Source organism: Saccopteryx leptura, chromosome 2 (genome assembly GCF_036850995.1).
Source record: "Saccopteryx leptura isolate mSacLep1 chromosome 2, mSacLep1_pri_phased_curated, whole genome shotgun sequence".
NCBI lineage: Eukaryota > Metazoa > Chordata > Mammalia > Chiroptera > Emballonuridae > Saccopteryx > Saccopteryx leptura.
Window position 1 is genome coordinate 31,830,277 of NC_089504.1, and position 27,320 is coordinate 31,857,596.

At 41.8% G+C, this 27,320-nt stretch overlaps 1 protein-coding gene and 1 non-coding gene across 3 annotated transcripts in view; both read right to left on the minus strand.

Moving 5' to 3' along the window:
• PLPPR1 (phospholipid phosphatase related 1) overlaps positions 1-27,320 on the minus strand; it is a 244,445-nt gene that overhangs the window by 193,076 nt on the left and 24,049 nt on the right. The gene's annotated exons all lie outside the window — the stretch shown is intronic.
• Positions 23,419-23,547, minus strand: LOC136396093 (small nucleolar RNA SNORA41). Its single transcript, XR_010749515.1, has one exon. It is a non-coding gene; the product is annotated as a small nucleolar RNA SNORA41 (small nucleolar RNA).

A 27,320-nucleotide genomic window follows, 5' to 3' on the forward strand; every position in this document is an offset into this window, starting at 1 on the left:
ATGAACTCAAAAAGGAAAATGGGAGAGGAGACAAGAAACCAAAATGTTAGGGGTTAGAGAGTAGATGGATGGATGGTAACTGACTTGGTTGACTTAAAAAAGCAAACTTCTAAATCAGCAGCAGGGAAAAGCAAGACGCAATCTACTTTACGTTGCAGAACTCTCTGTAGGCTCAGGAATAAATGGTACTGAAAACTTCTGGAAGGGATTTGGGAAGATGAGGCTAACAAGAGGAAATCTGTTGAAAGAACATTTGAGAAGGATTTGGCTCCCCAAAGCAAAAACATTGGAATTACAGAACATCTGCATACTGAATGTTTAGACCTCAGTTCCTTTTCACAAGCACTCAGCTCCCAGAGGTTGGCAGCCAGGGAGGGAACTGGCTGTCTCCTCAGGGGATTGGAACCAAAAAGAAAAGTTGAAAGATATTTATATTAGAAATTCCTCAGGGAAAGAGTCCACCCAATCACCTAGACCAGAGTCAACAAGCCGCCTCTTGTGCTCAGTCAGAGCTTCCAAACAGCCTCACATAAAAAGAAAACAAAAATAAATCATCAGAGAGAGCAGAGAAAATGGAAGAAATCACCAGTGAAATAATTGAAGAAAATTCTCTCCATATGAAAGAAACAGATCCCAGATTTTAAGTTCTGGCCAGCATAATGGTTTGGCATAATGGTTTGGTATAACAGGGGGAATAACCAAAGCATTTCACAAGGAAATTTCAGAATCGTAGGGAGAAAGAAAAGATGCTAGAGACTCTCAGATAGAAAAAGATATACATTTTTACAAAAAGAATGAAGGATCTGCATGGCACTGAAAATGAGAAGACAATGGAGCAATACCTTCAAAATGCTAAGAAAAAAGTGATTTTTAATCTGAAATTCTTTCCAACTATCACCATTTAGTGTGATAAATAAACAAGATATAATTGGACATGAAAATTATATTTTTTTCTTTAGGTGAAAGGAGGGTAGGTAGTGAGACAGACTCCTGCATGCATCCTGACTGGGATCCACCCGGCAACCCCGTCTGGGGCCAATGCTTGAATCAACTGAGCTATCCTCAGCACCTGAGGCCACACTGAAACCAATCAAGCCACTTGCTGCAGACAAGAAGAGGGAGAGAAGGCGGAGAAGGTGGGGGGAGAAGCAGATGGTCACTTCTTCTGTGTGCCCTGACTTGGAATTAAACACAGACATCCATACCCCAGGCCAATACTCTGTCCACTGAGCCACTGGCCAGGGCCTAAATGTTCTAAAAAAGAAAAACAAAAACAAATAAACCATATCACTCATGCACCGTTTCCTAGGAAGTGAGGGATGTGTTCCAGCAAAACAAAGGAGTAAAGTAAGAAAGAGGAAATCATGAATTCAGGAAGCAGAGGACCTTACCCAGAAAGCAGAGAGGAGGATCCCCATATGACAGTGAAGGGAGATGTGCAGCTGGCCTCGAGTCACCAGCCAGACTGGGCTACATCAGAAGACTCTTGGAGAGATTTCTATAAGAACATAAGATGTAAAGCTTGCCTAATGAGAGAGGAAGTCCCAAGAGGAACTTGACTCCAAAGCACGGAAACTAGCTATCTTTGGGGCAGTAGAAGTAGCTATCATTCTGTCCCAAGGGTAGAGGAGGCATAAACAGGAATGGAAACAATGACTTTCTCTCACAATGCCTGTGAGATTTGGAAAAGCAGAGGCAGCAGTTTTTTGGGCTTAGTGTGTCTAATTGTGGCACCGACAGGGTGTGCGGGAGCAGCCTAAGCACTATCCCTGCTGGGATGTGGGCACAAAGCCAAAGGGCATCTTACAAAAGGCAACACCTCCAGTAATGGGAGATAACACAGATGTACCTGTAGTAGTTGTGGCACAAATAAAATACCCTATATAACTTTACTAGACATATCACAGGAAGAGAGGAACATAGAGAAGCGAAAAGAAAATGGCGGATGTAAGAGAAGCTGAGGAGACTTGTTCTAGAACACGCTTGAATCACCCCTTGGAGACTCTAAATATCCAAAGAAATTTTATGGTAAGAAGGTTAAGTTCCCGATCTAGAAAGCATGTTTTACATAACACACACACATACACCCTATCAAATCTGGGCTCACGATACCCACAGTAAAATAGACAACATTAATTTATAATTGCACTAATTATATTTCATTGCTAAAGCCAACTGTTTGATTCAACTAGAAAATCACAATTGATCACGGGTTTGCATTTCCACAAGTATGTCTGAATTTCAGTTATCTGACATCTCACAGTAGGGAATTACTATTTGCATTTTTAGGTACCAACATCTGGAATTCAGGAATGAGATCGAACACAATTATCCTTCATAATAAAAGTAAACACAGCCCGGCATGAAGCTGCTAATCGTTCTTTCCTACTGAGTGAAGATTTTTAGTTAGACTATATACATAAAAAAGTAAGTACCAATCTGTCCATTCTCCTCACAAAGGCCAAAGTTATCTTTTCAAGGCCTAAATCATGTTGTTTCATGCTTAAAACCTCCAGTGGAGAATAAAATGCAAATTCCTTACCACGGCAAATAAGGCTTGAGATCAGTGAGTGCGGAGCTTGGGTGTGCATCACCAGGGCTGGTTAAAACATAGATTGCCAGCTACACTCCTGAGGCGCTGATTCAGTAAGTCTGAAATGGGGTCTGAGAATTTGTGTTAATCACATATTTCTGGCAATGTTGATTCTGCTGGTCCAGGGATAGCACTTTGAGAACTACTGCTTTGCCTGCTCAGGTCTCTGTCAGATCTCTAGTTTCATTAGCTAATACTCACCTTCCTACCCATTAATCTTCAGTCACACTGGTCACCTTTCTGACCTGCTATACCTCACGCTTGTTTCAGTTCAGGTCTTTGCACTTACTATTCCTTCTGCCTAAATTTGTTCTCTCCTTGATCTTCATCTTCCCAGCTGGGCTTCTTAACCACCCCAGCTAAAGAATTCCCCATGGATTACTTTCATCTAGACCAATGTCCTGTTTCACTTTCTTACCACTGACTCTTATCTCTATCTGAAGTTATGCTATAATTACTTGCTCATCATCTGTCTCCCCTACAGAGAGTAAGTTACCTGTGAGCAGGCACTTTCAATGGCTCTTTGGCTTATCAATAGCAGTTGAAGGCAAATAATAAATAATTTTTGGATAAACAAAATAAATCTGTGAATAAGAGCAGAGGGTCTTCATTACTAGCCAAATAGGCATCTAACAATTCTACATCAATTGGTCTCTTCTCATTACTCTCATCCAATAATCTTTTGTTCCCTATGTCATCTGTAATTAGAACATTTATTCCACACGTCATCCATAATTAGAAAATTAGACCAGGAGGTATAATTTAGTGCAAAGTTGGTGGAATGTCAGTTTGGCTAAGCAGAATTATAGTAATATTAGCCTTATTCAAACAAAGAAAATCAAGCTATTTTATAAGAAAAAGAAGGAGGGTAATGATGTTGTAAGCAGATTAAGCACATTTTTAAATGAAGCAGAAGTAAGTTTATTTTGATTCAAAACTATATTTTTGATCCCAGGCATATGACCCTTGACAAATCACCAACCTGCAAATCTGTTAAAGAAAATGATGACTTTCAAGATTTTTTTTCTTTAATGTTGTTAGAGCCATTTAAATGGTTTTGCTTTTAAACTAAACAAAAACATTTCTTTTTAAGTCTCTTCTCTTAGACACTGGATTATCTACCAACTGTCCTCCAGCTCTTACAAAAATCTTAATTTTTATAGCACTCCTTTGAGTGGTTTCTCACAAGTGCTGGCCATGAACGTTGATTTTCAGGAGAAGCTTGATGCTTGGTTTCAATTCTATGGCTCACAGTAAGTGACCTTCTTCAATTTCTTTTATTTGGGAAAGGAAGTAAACCACTGCACTTAGAATAGACCACTGCTGGGGGGTGATTAATGGCACTTTATAAACTCGTCTTTGCGGTCTCCCACCCTCGTCATCGTTGTACCAAATGTGTCCCCATTATGTGGACTTTCTTTGGGTAATCACATGATAATGAGCCCAGGACTTGGCCTCTCTCAGTATATAAACATCTTCTTCTCCCTTTTCTTGCCATCCTGCGGCAAGTACTTAATGAATGAATGACCAACACAGCGGCAAAGAGAACAGGAACATAAAGTCATATTTAGAGAAAGAAAACCTATTTTTACCACAACCTGTACTGCCCATGACCTCAGAGAAAATATTTTATTTAAGACCAGACAGAGCTTTGATGTTTACTCAAAGAGAGGAACATTTATGGAGGAACTGTTTCTGCAAATAGGATATCAGATGATGTAGCAAAATAGTCATTAATTTAGCTGGGCTAACTTGGGCAAGCTGTCTCATCTCTCTGAACCTCACTTTTCTTTTGGGGAAAATTAGGGAGTTAAAATAGGTAATGAGATCTGAAATCCCATGCTCAAATATTAGATCCATTTCTAAGACCTCCTTCTAGGAAAAAAGGGGAAAATAAGCCCTGGCCAGTTGGCTCAGTGGTAGAGCGTCGGCCTGGCGTGCAGAAGTCCCCGGTTCGATTCCTGGCCAGGGCACACAGGAGAAGCGCCCATCTGCTTCTCCACCCCTCCCCCTCTCCTTCCCCTCTGTCTCTCTCTTCCCCTCCCGCAGCAAGGCTCCATTGGAGCAAAGATGACCCGGGCGCTGGGGATGGCTCCTTGGCCTCTGCCCCAGGCGCTAGAGTGGCTCTAGTCACAACAGAGTGACCTCCCGGAGGGGCAGAGCATCGCCCCCTGGAGGGCAGAGCGTCGCCCCCTGGAGGGCAGAGCGTCGCCCCCTGGTGGGCGTGCCGGGTCGATCCCGGTCGGGTGCATGCAGGAGTCTGTCTGACTGTCTCTCCCCGTTTCCAGCTTCAGAAAAATACAAAAAAAAAGGGGGGGGGGATATTACATCCTACATAATTTCTGTAATAGCTAATCACCTAAACTGAAATATAAGTGAGCATTTACAAACCATCAAGCTAATGTCTTTCATTTTATTGATCCACAAAGATACTGGATGCCTGGTTCACTTTTGCTGATGCATCAATACACCACTTCACAGTTGAAGAGTTGAAGCCTCAGGAACACTGTTCCTATGGTGAGGTCTGAAATCACACATTGTTTTCATGCTCTTTCCTGGCTCATTTCTTTGGGACAGAAATTACACAGGTGACCCCAGGATCCTTTTTCATATTTTGAGATCTTTATGGTGCATGTGTTTAGAACACCATCACACAATAATAGGATATTAATATTCATAGTTTCATCTTCTTTCTCCATAAAACAGGTTCATTCATAGAGATTAGACCCGACTGCTTCACTGCAGAGACACACACATGATGCAGGGCGTGGAAATCCGTGTAGGGAACAACTAAATCAGAAGGAATGAAACAGATCAATCTACTTTTTTTTCTTTAAGCCAAAACTGAAGCGAAACAAAAGTTAAGTGTGACAAGGATTTTAGTTGGAGAATATGGTAGATTGCCATCATCAAAGCCCATAGGAAAGCACAAGGCTAATCTTATTAAGGTTATCTGGGTTTGCGGCAACAAGCAGCCCCAAGACGCCCACGCTTCCACAATCAATTTCTCCGTCAAGGGAACTTCGTTTATTCAGGCTAATGAACTGAGGGAAGACATGGGACTGGAAATAACATCTAAGCATTTTTTTTAAACTGAAAATGTAAATAATTCAGGCGGCACACAAACCAATAGGTCGGTTCATTCTTAATGAAACATGGCCAGTTTTCCTTTGCATGTGGCTTGGAGAAGCTGCCAATTGAAGCGAGCCTTTTCCCTGATTAGTGGTCCCTTTGAATAGCACCCCTCATGGTGTAGTCATTGAGACGAGACACATGCTGTGCACAGCTGCCTCGATTTGTGCAACAGATCTGCAGCAAAACACATTTCAGCTGAGAATCCCATATTGGGGAGCTGCTATTGAGGTAGAAGTTCCTTTGAGAAACAACCCGGCAAAACTAGACTTTGAAAGTGTCACCACGCTATACAAACAGAACATGATTTATTACGTGTTTTGTGCCTCCTTCACCTGATCAGACTCGTTCCTCCAGAACTGTCTTTGTTATACCCACATTAATAGTAGTAGCTACCTTTTTATTTCCCAAGAACTGAACATTGTGGTAGGGAGCCTACCTGCTTTTTCTCCTCACTCTTCAGAACAATCTGTCAAGGTATATATATATATATATATATATATATCTTTTAAAAAATAACAGATAACAGATTTTTTTCCCCATTGTGTGGCAATGTTTATCTCTTAGTAAACCAGTAAGTTTTCCTAAACCTGATTTAAATGCTTGTCTTTCTTTCTTTCTTTCTTTCTTTCTTTCTTTCTTTCTTTCTTTCTTTCTTTCTTTCTTTCTTTCTTTTTTCTTTCTTTCTTTCTTTCTTTCTTTCTTTCTTTCTTTCTTTCTTTCTTTTCTCTCTTTCTTTCCTTCTTTCAGAGGCAGGGGGAAAGAGACAGGAACATCAAGCTGCTCCTGTACGTGCTCTGGCCAGGGAATCTAACAGGCAACCATGCCGGGATGATGCTCCGGCCAACCGAGCTATCTGGCTAGCGTTTTTTACTTATTGATTGATTTTCAGAGACAGAAGAAGGGAGAGAGAGAGGAGGGGTAAAGGAAGCATTCATTTGTCGTTCCACTCAGTCATACATTCATTGGTTGCTTTTCGTGTGTGCCCTGACCAGGAATCGAACCCATAACCTTGTTGTTTCGGGACAACACTCTTAACCAACTGACCTAACTGTCCAGGGCAGATGCATGCTTTCTTAAGCTTTTAACTAACTGTATGCATGAATAAAGTTAATTTCTTTAATAAAACATAGGAGAATAAAAAGGTTGCATATTCATGCAAGATCTTCTAAACTTCTCTATAAATCTTCTCATGGGTTGCTACAATATTGTTCATCTCTCAAATAGAAAGCATCAGGGAAAAAATTTCGATGGCCTGTGAATCTTCTTATTGGTGGCAATTACATTTGGAAAATGTATTCTTTGCTCACAGTCTCCTCCCACCATTCTAGTAAATAGCAATTTACTATCAATTGTACTTTCCCAAAATCCACTGAATACCCATATTCCTCTTTATCCCCTCAACCTTTATTATCTCTCACCTTCATTCCTGGGGCAGAGTCTAAGTTATACAGCAAACTGATTCCCTTCTTTTCTGGGCACACAGACTATATTTCCCAGTCTCCCTTGTGGTTGGCTGAAGCCATTGAGTTGCTTTTTGGCTAATGGAATATGCCTGCAAATGCTGTCTGCTCCTCTGGATGGCCCACAGGACCCTGTCAAGAGTACCTATCTTTCTTTCTCTTTTGCGACCCAAGAGCTGAATAGAGGAGACACAACAGACCTAGAGGATGGTTAAGCCCAAACATACAAAGAGGCTGGGGGCTGGAGTTACAATCTGCAGGGGGGCTATCTGTCTATATGAGCCACCTAACCAGGAACACCTGCAGTAGACTCTTGCAAAAACCAGATGCAAATGTTCACGGTGTCGACACTACAATATAGTGGTTATTTGACAGAAGATAGTTTATCTGAATAATACACTACTAAAATAGCCTCATTTCCCGGCTTCTCCCCTTTATAATCCATCATCTGTGCTGAAACCATGTTTATCTTCCCAAAACAGCACTAACCATCACCCCCATTAAAAATGATTCATAGATGTACTGAATAGACACATGTTGAGACGCTATTATGTTTCAGGCTAATTTCTCACAGAATCTTACAGTTGAAAACCCTTCACCTGGCTTTCAAGGCTCTCCATTTGTGTTCACGTTTGCCTCTCATTACATCCAACACCTCGTGTCTCTAAATTTGACAACCTAAATTATTTGCTATTCTGAAATACAATTTAGATATTTATTTATTTTTTGCCTCCATGCTTTTGATTCCTTTGTCCTATGTTTCTAAATCTTATGTTTCCTTTAAGTTCTGGTGTAGATGCTGCCATTTTCAGAAAGTTGCATTTCCCTGGCTCACAGCTGAAAGTAATCTCTTTCGCTTGGGGTCTCTCAGTTTCTTTTCATTTACTCCTGCCCCCACCACATCCCTTTCTTTCTCTGCCACAGCACTTTGTTTCTTTGATAAATTCTGCAACTGTAGAGGGATGGGTCCATATCATCCTTGTATCCCTTGGAGCTAGCACTATGTCTGGCACATAGCAGGGATACTTTTGTTTTTAGCAAGAGAGAGAGAGAGAGAGAGAGAGAGAGAGAGAGGGGCAGGAAGGGAGAGAGATAAGAAGCATCAACTCATAGTTGCGGCACTTTAGTTGTTCACTGACTGCTTCTCACATGTGGCCTGGGGGGCTCCAGCCAAGCCAGTGACCCCTTGCTCAAGTCAGTGACCCTTGGACTCAAGCCAGCAACCCTGTGCTCAAACAGTTGAGACTGCACTCAAGCCAGTGGCCCTGGGGTTTTTGATCTGGGTCCTCAGCATCCCAGGTCGATGCTCTATCCAGGCATAGTAGGTACTTTTTGAACATTAATTCCTCATTGGGCTTTGCATAATGCCAGCAGATAAAAATACATAGTTTTTTGTTTGTTTGTATTTTTCCAAAGCTGGAAACAGGGAGGCAGTCAGACAGACTCCCGCATGCACCCAACCGGGATCCACCCTGCACGCCCACTAGGAGGCAATGCTCTGCCCATCTGGGGCGTCGCTCTGCCGCAATCAGAGCCATTCTAGCGCCCGAGGCAGAGGCCACAGAGCCATCCCCAGCGCCCGGGCAAACTTTGCTCCAATGGAGCCTTGGCTGTGGGAGGGGAAGAGAGAGACAGAGAGGAGGGAGAGGGGGAGGGGTGGAGAAGCAGATGGGTGCTTCTCCTGTGTGCCCTGGCAGGGAATCGAACCCGGGACTTCTGCACGCCAGGCCGACGCTCTACCACTGAGCTAACCAGCCAGGGCCAATACATAGTTATTTAATGAATGTGAAATTCAAATTTGTTCCCTGTTATAACAGTAGGTTAATACTTCACAGTACCTTTACTCTTTCTCTCCAAATATCTGTTCTTCCTTAGCATCCTCTGTCTCAGTAATGGCTTTTCATTCTCCCAATTGCTTAAACCAGAAATCTAGGATGCGTCTTCTCTCTCCCTCACCCTCTCAAGCTAGTCCCTGCAGACGCGGCTTCCTAGGCTGGCCTTGGCCGCATCCCATCTTCCCCAGCCCTGTTCCCCTCAGTGCAGGCTGCCACTGTCGCCAATCGGGCCTCCCTGTGTTTAACCTCCCCAGAGTCAACTAGCTACAAAGCAGCCAGAGCATCTTTCTAAAAATCAAAGGCAAACCTGATCTTGTTCTTGACCCACTTAAAGTCCTGAAAAGGCTCTCGACAAATTGCACAATCAAGCTGTAGGTAAAGCGAGCACGACCTACTCAGCTCTGCGGGACTTGCTTCATTAACTTCGGAAATACACAGGAAGCACCTCTCCTAAGTGCCAGATCCTGTTCTCGGTGCTGGAGGATGCACTGGTGGTCAGCAAGCAAAATCTAGGCACCGGCTGAGCTGGCAGCATAGTAAAGAGACACGCGGCTACTGAAGACAGAAAGTAAGCACTTTAGAGTAGCATGTTGGAATTGTGTAAGTTTTACAGAAAAAAAAAATAGAGGAAATAATGAAATCTGGAGGAAAGATTACAATTTGAACGAGGGGATCGGGGAAGAACCTTACGGAGGAGGTATCATTTGAGAGAGTATTGAGAGAGGACGAACCTTGAGCTAGAGGAAGTGCCAGCACCAAGCCCTGGGGCAGGGGCATGTCCAGCCTCTACGAAACTGTTGACCTCATAACCCCTTGATACTCTAGGCTTCAGCCACAAAGACCCTTCTAGTTCCTGAACATGCCGGTCTTTCCCTTCTGGGAGTTGGCATATGAAACCATCTGTCTAGAATGCCCTCCCCCTTCCCGCTTTCTCTCCGTAATTCCTCCTTTGGCCTTTAGGGGCGAGCTGGGCACTGCTGCCCTCTTTAAACCAGAGGTGCATACAAGTCAGCTGAGGTGGAAGGCGGCAGTCCGCATGCCTAACAAGCTCCCAGGTGATCCTGATTCTCATAGTCTGTGGGCCCCAGGAGTAGCCAGTCTTGGAGGGCTGGCCTAGGTCAGTGGTTCTCAGCCTTGGATCATATTGGAAGCACCTGTGGAACTTTTAAATCCCTCCGTCCTCCACAACAACATTCCATCAGACTAATCAAATCAGAGGGTCTGAGAGTGGGGCTCAGGTATATCAGTACATGTTCAAGTCCCAGACGACTGCAATGCGCAGGCAACTGGGCGCATACAGAGCCCTAACACCCCTTCGGACTCAGAAATCTATCACTGCGATGGTGAGGTCTTTCCAGGCAGAGCGTCACTGACACAGCTCAGGGGTGACACGGGCGCTGCCACTCTCGACACAGGGCTGTAGCACAGTGAGTCTGATCACAGGCTCTAGAAATGACAGGTATGAGTTCCCATGCCCAGCTCTGTTATTTGACCTTGGGCAAGTTGCCTTCCATCTCTCAGCCTCAATTCCCTCATCCTTAAAATGAAAGTCATTCAGTCTAACACGTTGGTCCACTTAAGGGTTTTTAAAGGTGCATAGATACAAGCACCTTGCAGGTAGCTAGTAAGTTGGGTTGCCGTTGACATTAATAGGAGGCTTTGCAGTACTGCAGCATCTTTATAAGACAGAGGTGCTAGTTTGTTCCCTTGCTTTCCTCCCAAAGAGCATCTACATGGAAAACAGCAGCCACTGGGGAAGCCTGGATCAGCTTTAGCACCATCAGGGGGACTCTTTCCAGTAGCTAATTTCCTCCTCTGTCTTCAGCTCCCAAAGCTATCATGGGAGGAAGCCACTGTTTTGTTTTATGAAACATTTGCCCCCAATCACAGACGGTAATTTTAAGTAGTCTTTTGGCTAACAGACCATTTTTCCTGTCCCCTGTCACCCCTGTGCATATTAAGCGAGTTGATACGTTCCCTAGAAAAAGCATTCCCTCCTGTCTTCACTTGCTGTCCGCGGATTACGGTTCCAATCGCCTTCACATGAATCAAACACTCTCTTGGTGGAAGCTGTAACAGCAATGAGGTCATTAAGATGGTTCCACCTAATTAGTAAGTTGCGGGCACATTTGTCCCTTGGTGTTTGGGGAAGGGATCATGGAGCCAGCGAGGCCAGGTTTCCATTTCTTCCAAGCCATGGGCACCCAGAGAAGTGAGAGCATTTTCCCTACGCTTTGTTGATGAATCTTCACGCATACCAAGTGCTTGAGCATGAGGGTGGTCCCCAAAGCCTGCCTGCCCCACCCCACCAGGCCTGGCTAGCAAGTCCTGAGAAAGAAAACATGGAAAAGTTTACCATAAATTTGGATCTGTAGAACCCTTCAGTGATGGTTGAAGATCTTGCTCCAATACCTGATTAAAACCAACACCCAGACCTGTCCGCTCTGCTCACTTTCATCAGCTTCCATCAATATACTGGCTTACACATCTACTCGACTCCCATGACTTGACTTATACTGAATGTTCTCTGTCTTTACTCCCACGTCTGAAATATGAAAATTATTTTCCCTAGACATAATATTATAAAGACCAATTGGATTTAGTAGTATTATTAGTACAATTAATTCAGATATATAAAGTGCTTATACTACTGAGGTGTCCATGGTATATGCTTAATAAATGTTCGGCATTAATATCATTATTATTTTCAGCTATATCATACTTCAAATCATCTTTTGTAGACTGACCTGTATTTTAGACACTTTTTAATAATAACAGTACCTTCTAGGCATTATGCTAAGCACAGTATGTGCTTTATCTAGTTAATTCTCACATCAGCCCTATAAAGGCGGTACTATTATTCCTCCCTTAAACACTAAAGGAGGCTCAGAAAGGTGAAGGAACTTAGTCAAGGACAGCTAGGTAGTGCCAGGACTAGGATTCGAACACATGGCTATTCTGTCCTTAAGTCTTTTCTCTTAGTCACAATGCTCAGCTTCTTAACAGAACAATGCTTGGTGTTCCTTATTCATTTCTGCTATTCTTGCTTCAAAATTGTTAAGGCCATTAAACAAGGAGAGCTTGAAAACTGTAACAGTCTAGAAGAGTCTAGGAGACATGACAAATAGATGTAATGTGGTATCCTAGTAGTATCCAGAAAAAGAAAACAGACATTAGGTAAAAACTAAAGAAATTTAAATAAAGCATGGGCTTCAGTTACTTATCAGCATTGGTTTATAGTTTTGACAAATGTACCATAGTAATATATATATATTTTTTTTACAGAGACAGAGAGAAAGTCAGAGTGAGGGATAGACAGGGACAGACAGACAGGAACGGAGAGATGAGAAGCATCAATCATTAGTTTTTTGTTGTGCATTGCGACACCTTAGTTGTTCATTGATTGCTTTCTCATATGTGCCTTGACCATGGGCCTTCAGCGGACCGAGTAACCCCTTGCTTGAGCCAGCGACCTTGGGTCCAAGCTGGTGAATTTTTGCTCAAACCAGATGAGCCCACGCTCAAGCTGGAGACCTCAGGGTCTCGAACCTGGGTCTTCTGCATCCCAGTCTGACGCTTTATCCACTGCACCACCGCCTGGTCAGGCGTACCATAGTAATATTAACATTCTGCGAAATTGGGTGCCAGTTATACAAGAACTCTTGGTAATACTTTTGCAACTTTTTAAAAAATCAATGAATCTTTTGGGACATAAAAATGAGACTGAGAGACATGGACAAGAATGTGATGGTAATGGGGGGTGGGGTGGAGGGGGAGGGGGCGAGGAAGGAGAGAGAGGGGGTGGGGGGAGGGGAGGGTTACAAAGAAAACCAGATAGAAGGTGACAGAAGACAATTTGACTTTGGGTGAGGGGTATGCAACATAATCAAATGTCAAAATAATCTGGAGATGTTTTCTCTGAACATATGTACCCTGATTTATCAATGTCACTGCATTAAAATTAATAAAAATAAGATTAAAAAAATTTAAAAAATCAATGAATCTTTGCTCAAGGTCAAACTTGAAACAGTATAATATTTCTAACTATAAGGTCTAAGTAAAAAAAGGGGGGGGGGAATTACATTGATAAATGTACATGTTGGAGCTTGGAGCAATATAACAGTTTATGAGTTTTCTAATCCAAATTATCCACCTTTTAAAACAGCTCATTAAATAAGTTCAGCGAGATGGTTAAAAGGCAGAATCCTAGAATTCATAGTAATTCTTTCCTCCAGAATTCTAACCACAGTAAAATATATTAGACACATTTGTTTAAAAAAAAAAAAAACTGCTTTAATGGAAACAGAGAATGTGTTATGTAGAATATTAAGGCTGGAAATCCAAAACCAATTATTCTGAGGAAAGCTCTTTTTCCCCAATGTGCCAAAGCAACATTGAGGATTAACGCAGCTTAATTCCAATGGTATGAAAAGAAGTGAGGACTCAATTCAATGTCAGTGTGCTCATAATATGACATCTACAACACCGTGCAAGGAGGTACCTTTCAGATACAAAGTCCTGAATACATACATATCTTGACTACTTAAAGGGGTCTGTGCACGGAAAGAGTCGGTGCCATGGAATTTCTTGGTGGCCTGTGTAGAATGTGGGTGACGTAGAAAACCTGGCAAAAATAATTCCTTGGACTACTCTAAAATTCAACGATTCACTCCTTCCTGGTCAGTATGATGGTTTAAAAATGTGTCCACAGATTCTTTGACACTCATCCTATCCGGGTCTATGTCCTCTATGCTTGAAACTGTATGCTTCAACCAAAAACATATAGCAGAAGTGACACAATGCTTCCAAAGGCAGATCTTTAAAATCAATGTATGGCCCCAGCCAGTAGGCTCAGTGGTAGAGCATCAAGCTGGTGTGTGGAAGTTCCAAATTTGATTCCCAGTCAGGGCACACAGGAGAGGCAACCATCTGCTTCTCCCCCCCCCCATCCCTTTCCCTCTCCCCTCTCTCTCTTTCTTTCTCTTTCTTTCCCTCCTGCAGCCATGGCTCAATTGATTTGATTGAGCTCATCAGCCCTGGGCGCTAAATTAGCTGGGTTGTGAGCATGGCCCCAGATGGGCAGAGCATCGGCCCCAGACGGGGTTGCTGAGTGGAATCCCGATCAGGGCACATGTGGCAGCCTGTCTCTGTAATCTCCCCTACTCTCATTAAAAAATAAATTTTAAAAAATCAGTGTACTTCTGCTCTGCTCACAGAAATGCTTGCTCTTGGTCAAGGCCTTCAGCCTCTGTATTTGCTCTGGTCCCACTGTTGTTCTAGCTTCAGCCACGGTTTGACCACAATCATGTGAGAAACTGGGTCAGCATAACGTAATCAAAGTCTTCCCGAATTCTTGGCTCACAAAATCTATGAGAGAGGATTAACTTATTGTTGCTGTTTTAATTCACTAATATTTGAGACAACATACAAGGTAGGGCAAGAGTGGGTTTACAGTTGTGAGTACACGAAACAGATTTTATTCTTGTTATTATTTATTAACTATTGTATTATTTTTCATACAAACAACTGTAAACCTACTTTTGCCCCACCCTATATTATACAGCCTTATTTGACTGAAACAGTTGGTTTATTATTGTTTAAGTGTTGGGTTAATATAAAGTAGCATTACAGACTAATGATTCATTATGTCAAAGCTAGCCATAGAATCACACAGATATGAGTTTATATTAATGGTAAACAATAGTGTTTTAGTTTAATATTGTAATTATTTATTTACTGCCCACAGCCTCTGCCTTAATTTAGGAAGTATTTGTTAAGCTGTGTCAGGCACTAACTATGACAGGCATTAGCTTAGTGGTATAAAAGATGAGTATCTACCTAGTTTCATAGAGATAACAATCTAGTAGGAGAAATAGAATAAAACAAGTAAATAAATCAAATGACTACCAATTATAAGTGCTACAAAAGAAACCAACAAGGTGCTTGGAAAAGTCTACTTTTGACAAGTGGTTAAGCAAAGTCTCTTTGAGGAGATGGCATTTAAGACAAGACCACAAGGTGAAGAAAAGCCAGTCATGTTGAGCATCACAGAAATGCTCCTAGAAGTGAAGCAACATGAGCAAAGGCCCTGAGGTAGAAATGTGCAAGAAGCAGAGTAAAGTCAGTGTGGCCTGAGCTTAATATGCGAGAGGAGTATGGAAGAGACAGCTAGTGTTCCACCAAAGAATGCCCCTTCTGGGTTGTAGAGCTATTTTGGAGAGATGGCTTTTCAAAAAGTGACTTTATTTCTCAACCCGATCCCCTTGCATGCAAACATAATCATGTGACTGGGTGGACATGCCACCATCAAACCTGGCCCAGACCAACACTCCCTCTCTCTTTGCTTAAGTGCCAGCTGGACATTAATTCCTAGGGTGTCCTTGAAAATTACACGGGGAAATGCCATAGCACTATCAGTCTGAGCCCCCAAACAACTGCATGGCGCAAAGGCCCATCCTGTGCCCCTCTTTCTACTGACTGGACTCACGTGAGGAAGAAATAAACCTCTACTGGTGTTAAGCTATGAGATTTCAGGGTTTAGCTCTTAAGGCAGTTAGCATTATCTTCACTCAGACAAGGGAAAGATAGATGATTCAGCTGGAATTCATCATGAGGGGCTGGATCAAACAATGAGGAATTTGATTTTTACTCTGACAGCATTGAGAACCCATTATTGGATGCAGGGAAGTGAGATGATCTGATTTATAATTTAAGATCACTCTGTTCTCTGTAGAGATTAGATTGGAAGGCAAAAGATGAAAGTATTGTGCTGGCTTATTACAAAAGGGCAATGTGGGGACTCTCAACTTGGTCCAGAAGAACAAAGTTCACAGAATCAGAATTCCTTTTTTTTAATAGAAAGAAATAAGCATCTGGTCCAAGAGAGTGATTTGGACATTACCTGGCAGCTTTTACACTTCCTGGAACTCTTAACAAATGCTTTATGTGTTCTAGAAACATTCTCATCTATCACCTCGCCCTGGCTACATTAAGGAAAGTTGATGTCAGGCTTCTCACCACTGGACTCGGTATAAACAGCTGACTGAGACCACACAAAGACAATGTGATCTGTACCAAGCCAAGCTCCATCTTGCTGCTCCTAAAACCAAACTCAGCATGGCCTAAGCCTCTACAGCAAATTAAGATTCCATCATTATGAGTGACTAAAAAAATCTGGTGAACACAATGATGAATAAGTAATCCAAAGTAAACCATACTTCCAAACACAAGTCTGGTGGGAACACAGGAGACAGAACACATTTAATTTAAATTATCCAGGAGGCCAGGAATTATCCAGTTGACTGGGAGTGTGTATAATGGGGGTGAGCAGAGTCAGAAAACAGAGTCTGAGTACAAGTTTATCCAGGCAAAGAAGCGTATGTCATACAATAATATAAAGTCTATTATTTCTTTGCTTTATCCCACAGTGGCTATCTACTGGATCTTTCATTAGAGTCACTGCTAAAGAGAGAATTTTTAGCCAAATACAAAGTTAAAGTGAGTTTAGTTATATCGCCTCTCTACATAATATTTACTGAGTTAGTGTACCCTTAATGCACTATTAACTTTGCCATAAGATAATTCTAAACATGTTCCCCAAAATGTAACTGATTAAATCAATCTGAAATAACAGAGGCTAAAACATGTAAATACACTATGCGTATAATCTAGCATGACAGGAGTGTTTGTTGTTTTCTATGTTTAGGTGTAAACTCTATGAAAATGCTTCTTGGCCCTGGCTTGTTGGCTCAGTGGTAGAATGTCGACCCAGCATGTGGATGTCCCAGGTTTGATTTCTGGTCAGTGCACACAGGAGAGGCGCCCATCTGCATCTCCAATCCTCCCCTGCTGGCCTCTCTCTCTCCCTCTTTCTCTTCCTCTCTTCCTCTCCTACAGACATGGCTCGATTGGAACAAGTTGGCCCTGGGCACTGAGGATGGCCCATAACCTCAGCGTCAGGCACTGAGAAGAGCTCAGTTACTGAGCAATGGAGGAATGATCCAGACGGGCAGAGCATTGTCCCCTAGTGGGCGTGCTGGGTGGATCCTGGCTGGGGTGCATGCGGGAGTCTGTCTCTGCCTCCTCTCTTCTCACTGAATAATAAAAATAAAAAGACTTGTCTGCAAAACTCAGGGTCACCAATATTAAAAGGACTATAAGTCCATGTGTGGCCTCAGGAGTGCTAAACTAAAATAAATTCAGGCATCAGCCCCATTTACACATTTATTCTCTGAAAATAATACATATATTCAAATTAATTTCTTTCAGAGAACATCTGTCAGTTTGAAGGGACTTTTGTTTTTGTGTTGCGGTAGTTAATGTTATTTTAATGTGGTCTTTAGCATCTGTGTAAAATCCTTCTGTTTTATGAAGAAAATCCTATACAACACACACACATGCATCAAATCTTGTCATAACTGGGAGTGCCCCAGAAACACGCACAAAAGGCAGAATTTGATTGACGGCTAGAAACTGTATGCAATAAAGAATTTTTAGCTTTTGCCCGTTATTCAGCTTTGACCTATGCAATTACATGACCCAAAGGACACAAATGCAGCTGTTTACAAATATTCAAAGTGATTCAAGTGGTATGCTAGTTCTTGTCTCTCCTGAAGGTGCTAGACTCAGGCCAGCCATATTGTATTTCTTGATTTTCCCACCTGAAGATTTTGTTTGGCTCTGAGAGAAGCTGTCAAGGGTGATCATCTTGATGTAGTCCCAACTCATTTCCAGATACCCTTACCAACCATCTATTCATCCATTATACATACATTAATAATGAGCCTTCATGATGTACCAGTTATGATACTATATATTGAAGACCCTATAAATATAACATCATCTTTACCCTTAAGACCAGAACAATCTCTAGTACAATGCAATACACTGTATATGTTTTGGGAACATAGACAAGGAAAAACTAACTCTGCCTGAATGACCTCAGGTCTCAGTAGTCAAATGAGTTCATCTTAACATGAATTCTCATGTTTTGCTTATTCAGTATGTTCCCTCCAAGACCTCAATCTGCAGGAAAACTTTCCCTTTAATATTTCCAGGAGTCTTTAGGAGGCATCTCATCCAGTCTTTCCAGTGTCCCATCAGGCCTCTGTGTCCACCAGTCTTCACAGTCTCCTTTCTGCTCTGTCATGGGCAGGGCAGGACACTTCATGGTCAGTGCCGTACTCCGTTTTCTAGTCATCTAAGCAGCTTTCAATTTCTATCCATAGCCTCCTTCTCCACAGAGCTCATATTACCTAGTGCAAGGGCCAGAACTGGAACCCATTGCCATTTTCTTATGTTTTATTGTATTCAAATGACATTATACTGTACGTAATCTTCTGCAACTTTTTTTCATATATATATATATATATGTATATATGATATATTAAGATACCATCATTATGAAGACTTGAAAAAAATCTTAGAGCAAGAGAGAGACTAGACCATGCCCTCTGAAGCTCTTGGCACTCCACTGTGTGAGGACACTCCTTATTATTCAAGGTGGTGACCAGCTGCTGTCAACCCGAGAGATTATCGATTTGGTTTCTACCAATCTGATAGGTGAAAAGTTGAATATCATCAATTTCTCCCTGATCAGGAGTGAGGTTGAGCATTATAGTGGACACACCTTATCTGCCTCCTTATATTTCTTGGCCTCACTTGCTCCCCAGGTTCGCAGTTTCTTACTGTGCCTTTGCTGTGGCAGCAACCAAGGGACCTCACATGTGCCTATGATCCTACTTCCCGAAGCCAAGCAGGTACTTCCTCGGGAACACGGGACTCCACTTTGGCTGTCGATGTGGTCAGATATGCCTGCTCTAGGACTCCTCCTACCACTTACTGGAAGTGGAAGGCCATAACATAGGCACAGGATCCTACTTCTGGGTGGCTATTGAAAGAGCTGAATGTCACAACATGGGAGAGTTAAGTTTCAGAAGATGGTAGAAACCCAGGAATATAAATTTCATCTCCTCCCTCACTTTCACACCCACTGTAAGATACACTATCTATATACATGCTGTTCTGAAGATAACCCATGTGGTCAAGTAGACAGACACACCATTCAACCCTCTCTCCTTGACTTTGTGAAGCAGTGGCCAGAGAGTAACACATCACCTTGCATGGTTCCCTCCTTTCCTCGCTTCCTTGTCCCCTCACAAGCCTGTAGCAGCTTGTACTTTTCTTGGGGGTAACTGGATTCATGAACAACTTCTGAAGAGTATAATACGTAGATTAGATCTGCTTCAGAAAGATGACTCTGGAGACATAATGGAAACTGAGCAGGAATTAGGGAGAGACTTAGACAAGTAGATGTTTTTAGAAGTTTATTCCATTGGGACAGGGGCTAGAGCTAGGGCAATAAAAATAAAAATAAAGAATCCTATTCAAGAGAGTTCAGGGAAATTAAGTGTTGATTAGAATTAGATCATGCATGATAAAATGTAAAAGGAGAAAGTATAAAGCACAAGGTAATAACAGTTGTTAAAGACTGGAGAAAGAAGTATTGAGGAGACTGAGAAAAACAAGTCAGGAGGTGTGAGAATTTAAAGAAAAAAGAATTTATAGAAGGAGAGGCTAACTGCTCAACATTGCAGGAAGGTCCTATAGCCTAAGACTGAGGGAGGAGCCACAAGGCCAGCCATCAGGCATTGCCTTAATAATAGTATTAAAGAAGGAACGGAGCCCAGAAGAGACAGTGGATTTCAAATAAAGATAGGTTGGTAACAAAAGATGATTAGACCACGGTCTGAGCAGGAGTGGGAGTTCAGGGCAGGAGAATTGAGAAAGGCAACTGTAATGCAGGGCTAGGGGAATGTGTCAATATTCCTCAAGCAAGAAAATAGAAGTATTTTGGGGAAAAGCTGGAAAGGAAATATTAATTAGTAATGGAAAACAGGTTCCAGAGAATTTGAGAAATGGGATAAAAAGCAATGGGGGGAGGAGAGGGTTCTTATTTCCATGTAAAGGTGCCACTTTCAATGATTCAAAGTTTGTGTAATGTTAGCCTCCATTTTCTAGCTAGCCTTGAGGGTTTACAGTCATCAGTGAGTTTGGATTTATGGTTTCCTAGGAAGCCTGTCTGTCCCCAATTACTACACATTAGCAGTACCTGAAATACCACCAACACAGATCGACTGCTTTGAAATTAACCTGTTTACAAATGCTCCTGGGTCAGGCACTTCCATTGTGGTTGTGAAGATTAGAAGAGAAAAATGCGCTGTGAGAATTAGATACTAGGAACGTTACCAGCTCCAGGAGGTAGGAGAGGGGTTCTGAGAAGTTTAAAGAGGAGAACATCAATGATATTCATCTACTTTATTGTTTTCATTTAGGATAATGCGTCCTTCTAAAACCCCATAAACAAACTGCTCCTTTACATAAGTTACTATGTCTCCTACAAACACACACACCCTTCTACCTCTTTTATAAAATTCAGAGATTGCGAAAAGAAACTTTATACCAGTCTATGTGAATTACTGAAAATCCAAAAAAGGAACCAACCCAAAATAATATGCATCAACTGTTTAAAATGTGACTTATGCTCCCTAATCAATATATCTGGCTGAGCTGTTTTTTAATCAGGTATCACAAGTTATGTCCTGCAGCCAAAATCTTCAATTATGAAAAGCCTCCTTCAAAAATAATTACAGCATGTCTTGCAAGTTATATCTTAATTAACATGTTATTTTAAATATATATTTATATATATCATAAAGGAAAGTTAATAGGATAAAAAGTTCAAAAGAACACCTCACGTTGGCTAGAAATTTGCTTCTGAATTCACTGAAACATCAAAATTGGCAAAAGGAGATCAAGGAGCTGTAATGCTTTGTTTTTTAATTTTTTTATTTTGAAGGGAAGACCTGAATCTGTCCACTCAAAGGAACACAAGCCCAGTCAGGGAATTATTCACCTTGGGGAGTTACTAAATTCCCCCCAGCATTTAGCGACTTCCTCCACAGTCCTGTGGATCTTATCAGTGGTGACACTGAGATACGGAACTGGTTTGGGGAAATAGTCAAAAGCTGTTCAGAGCTGGATTTCGTAAATAAAATAGGTTATATATTGGATAGAGAATCACCACCTTTTGTTAAAGAAAGGAGGATGGCTATAAATTAATGATTACTTTTTTACTCCTTATAAATGAGCTCTGGGGGAAATTCACCCAGGAAAGTTTTTAAAGTGTCCCAAGAAATGTCAGTGTTATTGAAATAAACTCTAACATAACTCCTTTAGAGAGGAAAACACACATGGAGATATCTCAAGTTCTTCCAAGCTTGCTAGAGAGTGAAGAACTTATAATTAGCATACAATTTTTAGTGTAGTTTAAAGAAAATTTGTGATAAGGACTGTAAAGACAGAAGCCAGGGCCACCAGCACAGCAGCCTGGCCCATGCAGGTTCACATTGGATTTGGACAGTCGGTAAAGAAACAACGAAGCCAAAAACTGATGGGCCATTATCTTTAATCCTAGCTTGCACCCAGCGGGCAAGTAAAAACACAGACTGGGCTCCAAAACCCACTCACATTCAGTGCTCACAAAGCTACTGACTTATCCGAGTTTCCTAGAATCAAAGGTTTCTAGCTCACCAGACTTATTCACCTCTGTTCCCCATCTCCTTCCTTCTCTCTGCACGAACTCTGCACAAACTGGCCTCTCACTCAACACTCCACCATCTTGGCAGCTTCTTCTGGCCTCCTCCACATGGCCTTTCTCTGCTCTCTGCTCTGCTCTCTCCTCTAATGATAATCTCAGGAACCAAGAGAGCAAGCTCCCGTTCTGCCCCCATTTAATAGTGTAGAAATTAAAACCTTTAATCCAATATACAAAATAGGGAAGTCTCTAATACAAAGTCACTTATCTGGGGCATGATGGGATTGTACCACCCCACATCAAAAAGGGTGGGAAAGGCTTAGTTCTAAAACCAAGCCCCAGGCTACAAGGATTCTGCCTGCCCACAGCCCGCCCCCAACACACATTAATATCACCTGGGTGACGGCCTCCACGTGGGCAGCGCCATCTTTAACAAAGTGAGCATAATATATTTTATCTGCCCAACAAGGACTGTCTAAATTCTTTTTTTTTTTTTTAAGTGAAAGGAAGGAGAAAGACAGAATTCCACATGCACTGCACCCTAATCAGGATCCACCTCATAACACCTGTCTGGGGCTGATGCTCGAATCAACCGAGCTGTCCTCAGTGTCCAGGGCCAATGCTCATGGCAACAGAGCCACTAGCTGCGTGAAAGAAAGGAAGAGAAAAGGAGGAAAGAGAGGGGAAGAGAAGCAGATGTTCGCTTCTCACGTGTGCCCTGATCAGGGATTGTGTACTGGGACGTCCACAAACCAGGCTGATGCTCTGTTCACTGAGTCAACTGGCCAGCGCCAGATTGTCTAAATTCTTATATATTTTAAATCTCATTACTTTATAGCCATATTGCATCTTTCCTCCATGTGATTATAGAAAGCATTTTATATACACTTAATCCAAAAGTCTTTTGCAGACAGGTGGCCGATGAATTACCGGATCTTTAATTCATAAATTTAACTTGTTAGACTCATTTGGTTTATTGTGTGTAATATACACAAACCTTGAATGATTCACACAAACTATTTTTTACTCATAAAAATATGCCAAACCTTTTCAGAGAGTTGCTTTTGTCTCTTTTTAGAGAACTCATTCTTCAGTGTATAAACAAGCAAATGCTTTGATATTCAAATTAATGAAAGCACTCAAAATGAGAAATGAATCCATCTGAAAATTACACAGTTCCATTTGATGCATATTAATGAAAAGCTCACACACCAAAAAGTTATTGGAAGAAGGTTATCTACCTTACATGCAATGAAAATAATCCTTGAGGGCAAAACAGATAGAAAGGTATTTTACAGTTAATCACAAAATCTGACTTCTGCCTCCTCCCACAACAGGAAGTGGCTGGAAGTGTGGACTTTGAGGTCAGGGAGATAAGGATTTCAAGACTGACTCAGCTATTTGACCTCGAATAACCTTGAGCAAGTTAATTAACATTTTTGAGCCTTAATTTATTCATCAAAAAATATGAAAATAATAATAATAATACTCATTTCAAAAAGTAATTTTAAAGATTTAATAAAAGAATGACTGTAACTTTCTTAGTATAATATCGGGGACTTAATTAGTTGTTATTAATATAATTATTAAATTGAGTAGCTCTGTTTTTTCTGGGCATCAGTTTCTCTCCAATAAAATGGGATGGTTGCCTGACTGACCAATGAGAAATAAATGAGATGATATAGAAAATTTAGAAGCTATGCTATGCTGGATATTGTCATGAAATACAAAATGGTATTTTACCTTCTTCCCCATTCCATTTCAGACTGAACACAGAGGGTTTGGTTATTTCTATTTGTCTTGTGTTTATCACACATATGCCACTTTCTGTTTAGCTAAGAAGGAGGTGTTTAATTGCGTAACAATTTCTTTCCCACAGAGGAATGCCACAATGGCCACCATAAGGACAGCTGTGGCCCACTAGCGAGTTTGATAATTCCAATCTGAGGTGGTTGAGTTTCTCCCAGCTTCTCCAACAGAGGAGATCATGGTAAATAACCGAACAAATGTCAGTGCTTCCTGCCCCGTTGACTCAGGCAGGATCTGCAAGCAACCCCACATCCTCAAGTTGCACTCTGACTAATACCCTGACAAGTCACCAGGTGGAAAAAGGAAAAAGTGATTAAAGTAGACATTTCTCTTTGGGAAAATCTGAGTGTAAGAGACTGTGTACAGAAAGGCCTGTGACCCTATAACATATTCCAGAGGCTGTTTCTTCTTAACTGACAACCTAATAACCCTCGGGGTAACTGAGCCCAGAAAGTAATAGCGGCCACCATCAGTGGCGGTGACTTCTGCAGCCAATACTGAGTCATACAGCCAAGAGCTGAATGACCGCTCTGAGACTGGATTAAGAAATCTTAAATGACCCTGGAGCATCTGTTAAAATAAAATTTTACCAACCTTAGACATCTTCAAAATCAAAAGGACACTAGGGACATACAAGGATCTCTCATAGAATGCTAAAGGTAGACTTTTTATTTATTATTTTTTGTATCATGAGTGACACTCAGGTAGTCCTCAGGGCCAAGGACTGAAATTCTGGCTTGATGTTAATTTAATCCTAGTTGGGAAGTTCAAGTCTTTGTGGGTAGGTGTATGATCTTGGCCTCATTTGGCAATGAGGGGACTTGATTTCCCAAATCAAACTGGATCCTCTGGCCATCCACTGAGTTGTCCTGACTCCATAAAATGGCCTCAGAATCTGCAGCTGACTTGGGAATGGCTGAAACTTCAAGGTGGGCTTGTTGTAGAGAGGATGCTGTGGGTGCAGCCTGGTCCAGATCTGACAGAGACATTTGACCGGAAAAAAAATTAGGGGACAGAAATAACTCAAGACAGTGTTCCTGAAACATGAGAATGAAGGAGAGACACTGAAAAGCAGTCCCTATAAGAGTTAGATGTTGGTTCTGCAGAGTGAATAACCCTTTCATGAGACTATATAACCCCCTGGGTCAAGTACCCAATACATACATACTTCCAGAAAGAATTAGGAATGTTTTGCCTATAAAAAAAATAACCCACAGAGAGAACCAAAAGCTTCTTTACCTAGCCGAAGTAAATTGGACCAATGAGTAAAAGCTACAGGAAGACAGATTTTAAAGACATTTAAGATAAAACTTTGGGGGGGGGGAATTTTTCTGAAGTTAGAAATGGGGAGGCAGTCAGACAGACTCCCGCATGCGCCCGACTGGGATCCACCCGGCACGCCCACCAGGGGGCGACGCTCTGTCCTCCAGGGGGCGATGCTCTGCCCCTCCGGGACTCGCTCTGTTGCGACCAGAGCCACTCTAGCGCCTGGGGCAGAGGCCAAGGAGCCATCCCCAGCACCCAGGCCAACTTTGCTCCAATGGAGCCTTGGCTGTGGGAGGGGAAGAGAGAGACAGAGAGGAAGGAGAGGGGGAGGGGTAGAGAAGCAGATGGGCACTTCTCCTGTGTACCCTGGCCGGGAATCGAACCTGGGTCTCCTGTACGCCAGGCTGACGCTCTACCACTGAGCCAACCGGCCAGGGCAAGATAAAACATTTTAACAACCAGAAGATGGAATATGTTCCCTTTGGAGCCTATAAAATAAAATGATTAAGAGCGTAGATTTGAGAGTCAGAAAACCACAAATGCGAACCCTGATTCTTAAATCATACTGGTTCTGTTACTCAACTTCTTTGGGTGTCTCTTTTCTCACTTGAAGACTATGAATAATAATAGTGCACATTTGCCTGGAATATTGACAGATTAATGAGATCATGTACATAAAGAACTTACACAGATTCTGGCACTGAAGAAAACTTAATAAATGGAAATTGTTATTATTAATGCTTTCATGTTAATAGCTGGCATAGAATAGAAGTTGCCAACCACCAATAGAGGAGATGGTTAGCTTTGAGGAATTTACATCGTGTAAGCAGTGTTTGTGCCTAAGCAAATGTATTCCAAACAAACAATAAACTGACAGCTCAAAAGAGATGAAGTTAATTGTGTCCACTGGCAAGAAAAGACTCAAAATGTATAAGACAGTTCACTGTACCTCTCCATCCTACCCATGTGTGTGGAAATGTACAGCCAGCACCTAAACCAGACCGATCAATAAAGTTTAAACAAGAATTCCCACATGAGGTAATGCAGGGGGAAAAAAACCATCAAACTGGATTATGACATAAAGGGCCTCTGTGTGCACGTTGAAAATATCTGTAAGTGATTTTATACGACCTGAAGCAGTCTAACCAAGGGCTAGTGATTACATAAATAATGGAGCAGGAAGATAGCAACAATATTTGAGGTCATTCAAGACAATGAGTAAGCGTAAAGCTGCCATTGGAAATGAGAATGTCTAATCCAATTCTATAAGAAATTAATAAACTGATCTTTTCAATTACTTGAAACACTTGAGCACACTGATTCCAGAAAGACAAATACAACTGTCTCAGCTGGAGAATTAAAAGTAAGTCCTGTCTTGAATGAAATAAGAACTCATAACACATTTCAATCTCTTATTTGGGGGTTTCAGAGATTGTCTTTATTAGATGAGTATCAAAAGGATGCTTCCGGGATTGGCATAGAAGAGGAAAGGGCTAATAAATTTAAGATCTTTTTCATTCTTAGCATAAAAACTCAAAAACAAACTAATGTTACAGATGATGCTTCACAGAAGGCAGACCCTTCAAGGTCTTATTCAAAGTATGAGAAAGAAGCCCATTCCAATGATACCCTCTTTCTCCACTCATTGGTTCTGACTAAAAGGGGCTCCGAGTCTTAAACACTGAACTGATGAGCTCAGGGTGAGCAGTTCGCATGGAGCCCTTTGTTTACGAAATGGCCATGCTGTTAGCTGTAGGAGCAAAGAAAAAGCAGCTCCGTTCCAATCCTGCCACAGACCACCCCAGCTTTCATGCTCCCAGCAGGGCCAATGACTCTCCTTATCAGGTTCCTGCTGGTTCAGCTCCTAATGGCCTTCTTCAATTCCCCTCCTGTCTGCTTCACTTTGGGCTGACACAGCAAATGCCCACAGAAGAGGTTTGCAGCTTTGCAGGAGTCAAGAGACCTGAAACAAAGAAGGTTCCTTTTTTATTCATTTGTTTGTTTGTTTGTTTGTTTATTCATGTGTTTGCAGTTCTCTTCCTCCACCAATGGTCAAGGTTTCTTTGGCTGGCACCAAGGAAAGGCACTGGAAGAAATCAATTTTCAGTAACCTCAGAGATCACAGGGCACCGGATAATAAGCAATGAGTCTTTGTGAAGAACAAACCCCATGTAAGAGAGGACTCCTAGGTTTGTGCAAAGGCAGGTGGGAAAGCCTAATAGAACTATTACACCTTGACTTCAGGACACCAAAACCATTTTGGATTCTGTTCCAATTGACTATGTCATCAACACGCTTCAAATATGTGGCTGAGGCCATTTTCTGAAACAGCTCAAAGATTGTGTCCAAAGAAATAAATGCATGAGAGGGATTAATTTTCATCAGGAAATTGCGATTTAACACGGAAAAGAATACTCAGACAAATCATTTTTTGACATTGAAATGTACTGTATACATAGCAGAGGCTATCATATGCTCCTGGTTTCTTACAGAATCAAATTCTGTCTTCTCAGCCTGATACACAAGGCAATTTATAATCAAGTCTCAGATAGCCCTTCCAGCTGCATCTTTTCCCGACAACTTCCCAATTCTATACTCCAGCCACACAGAACCACTTCTTTTGTATT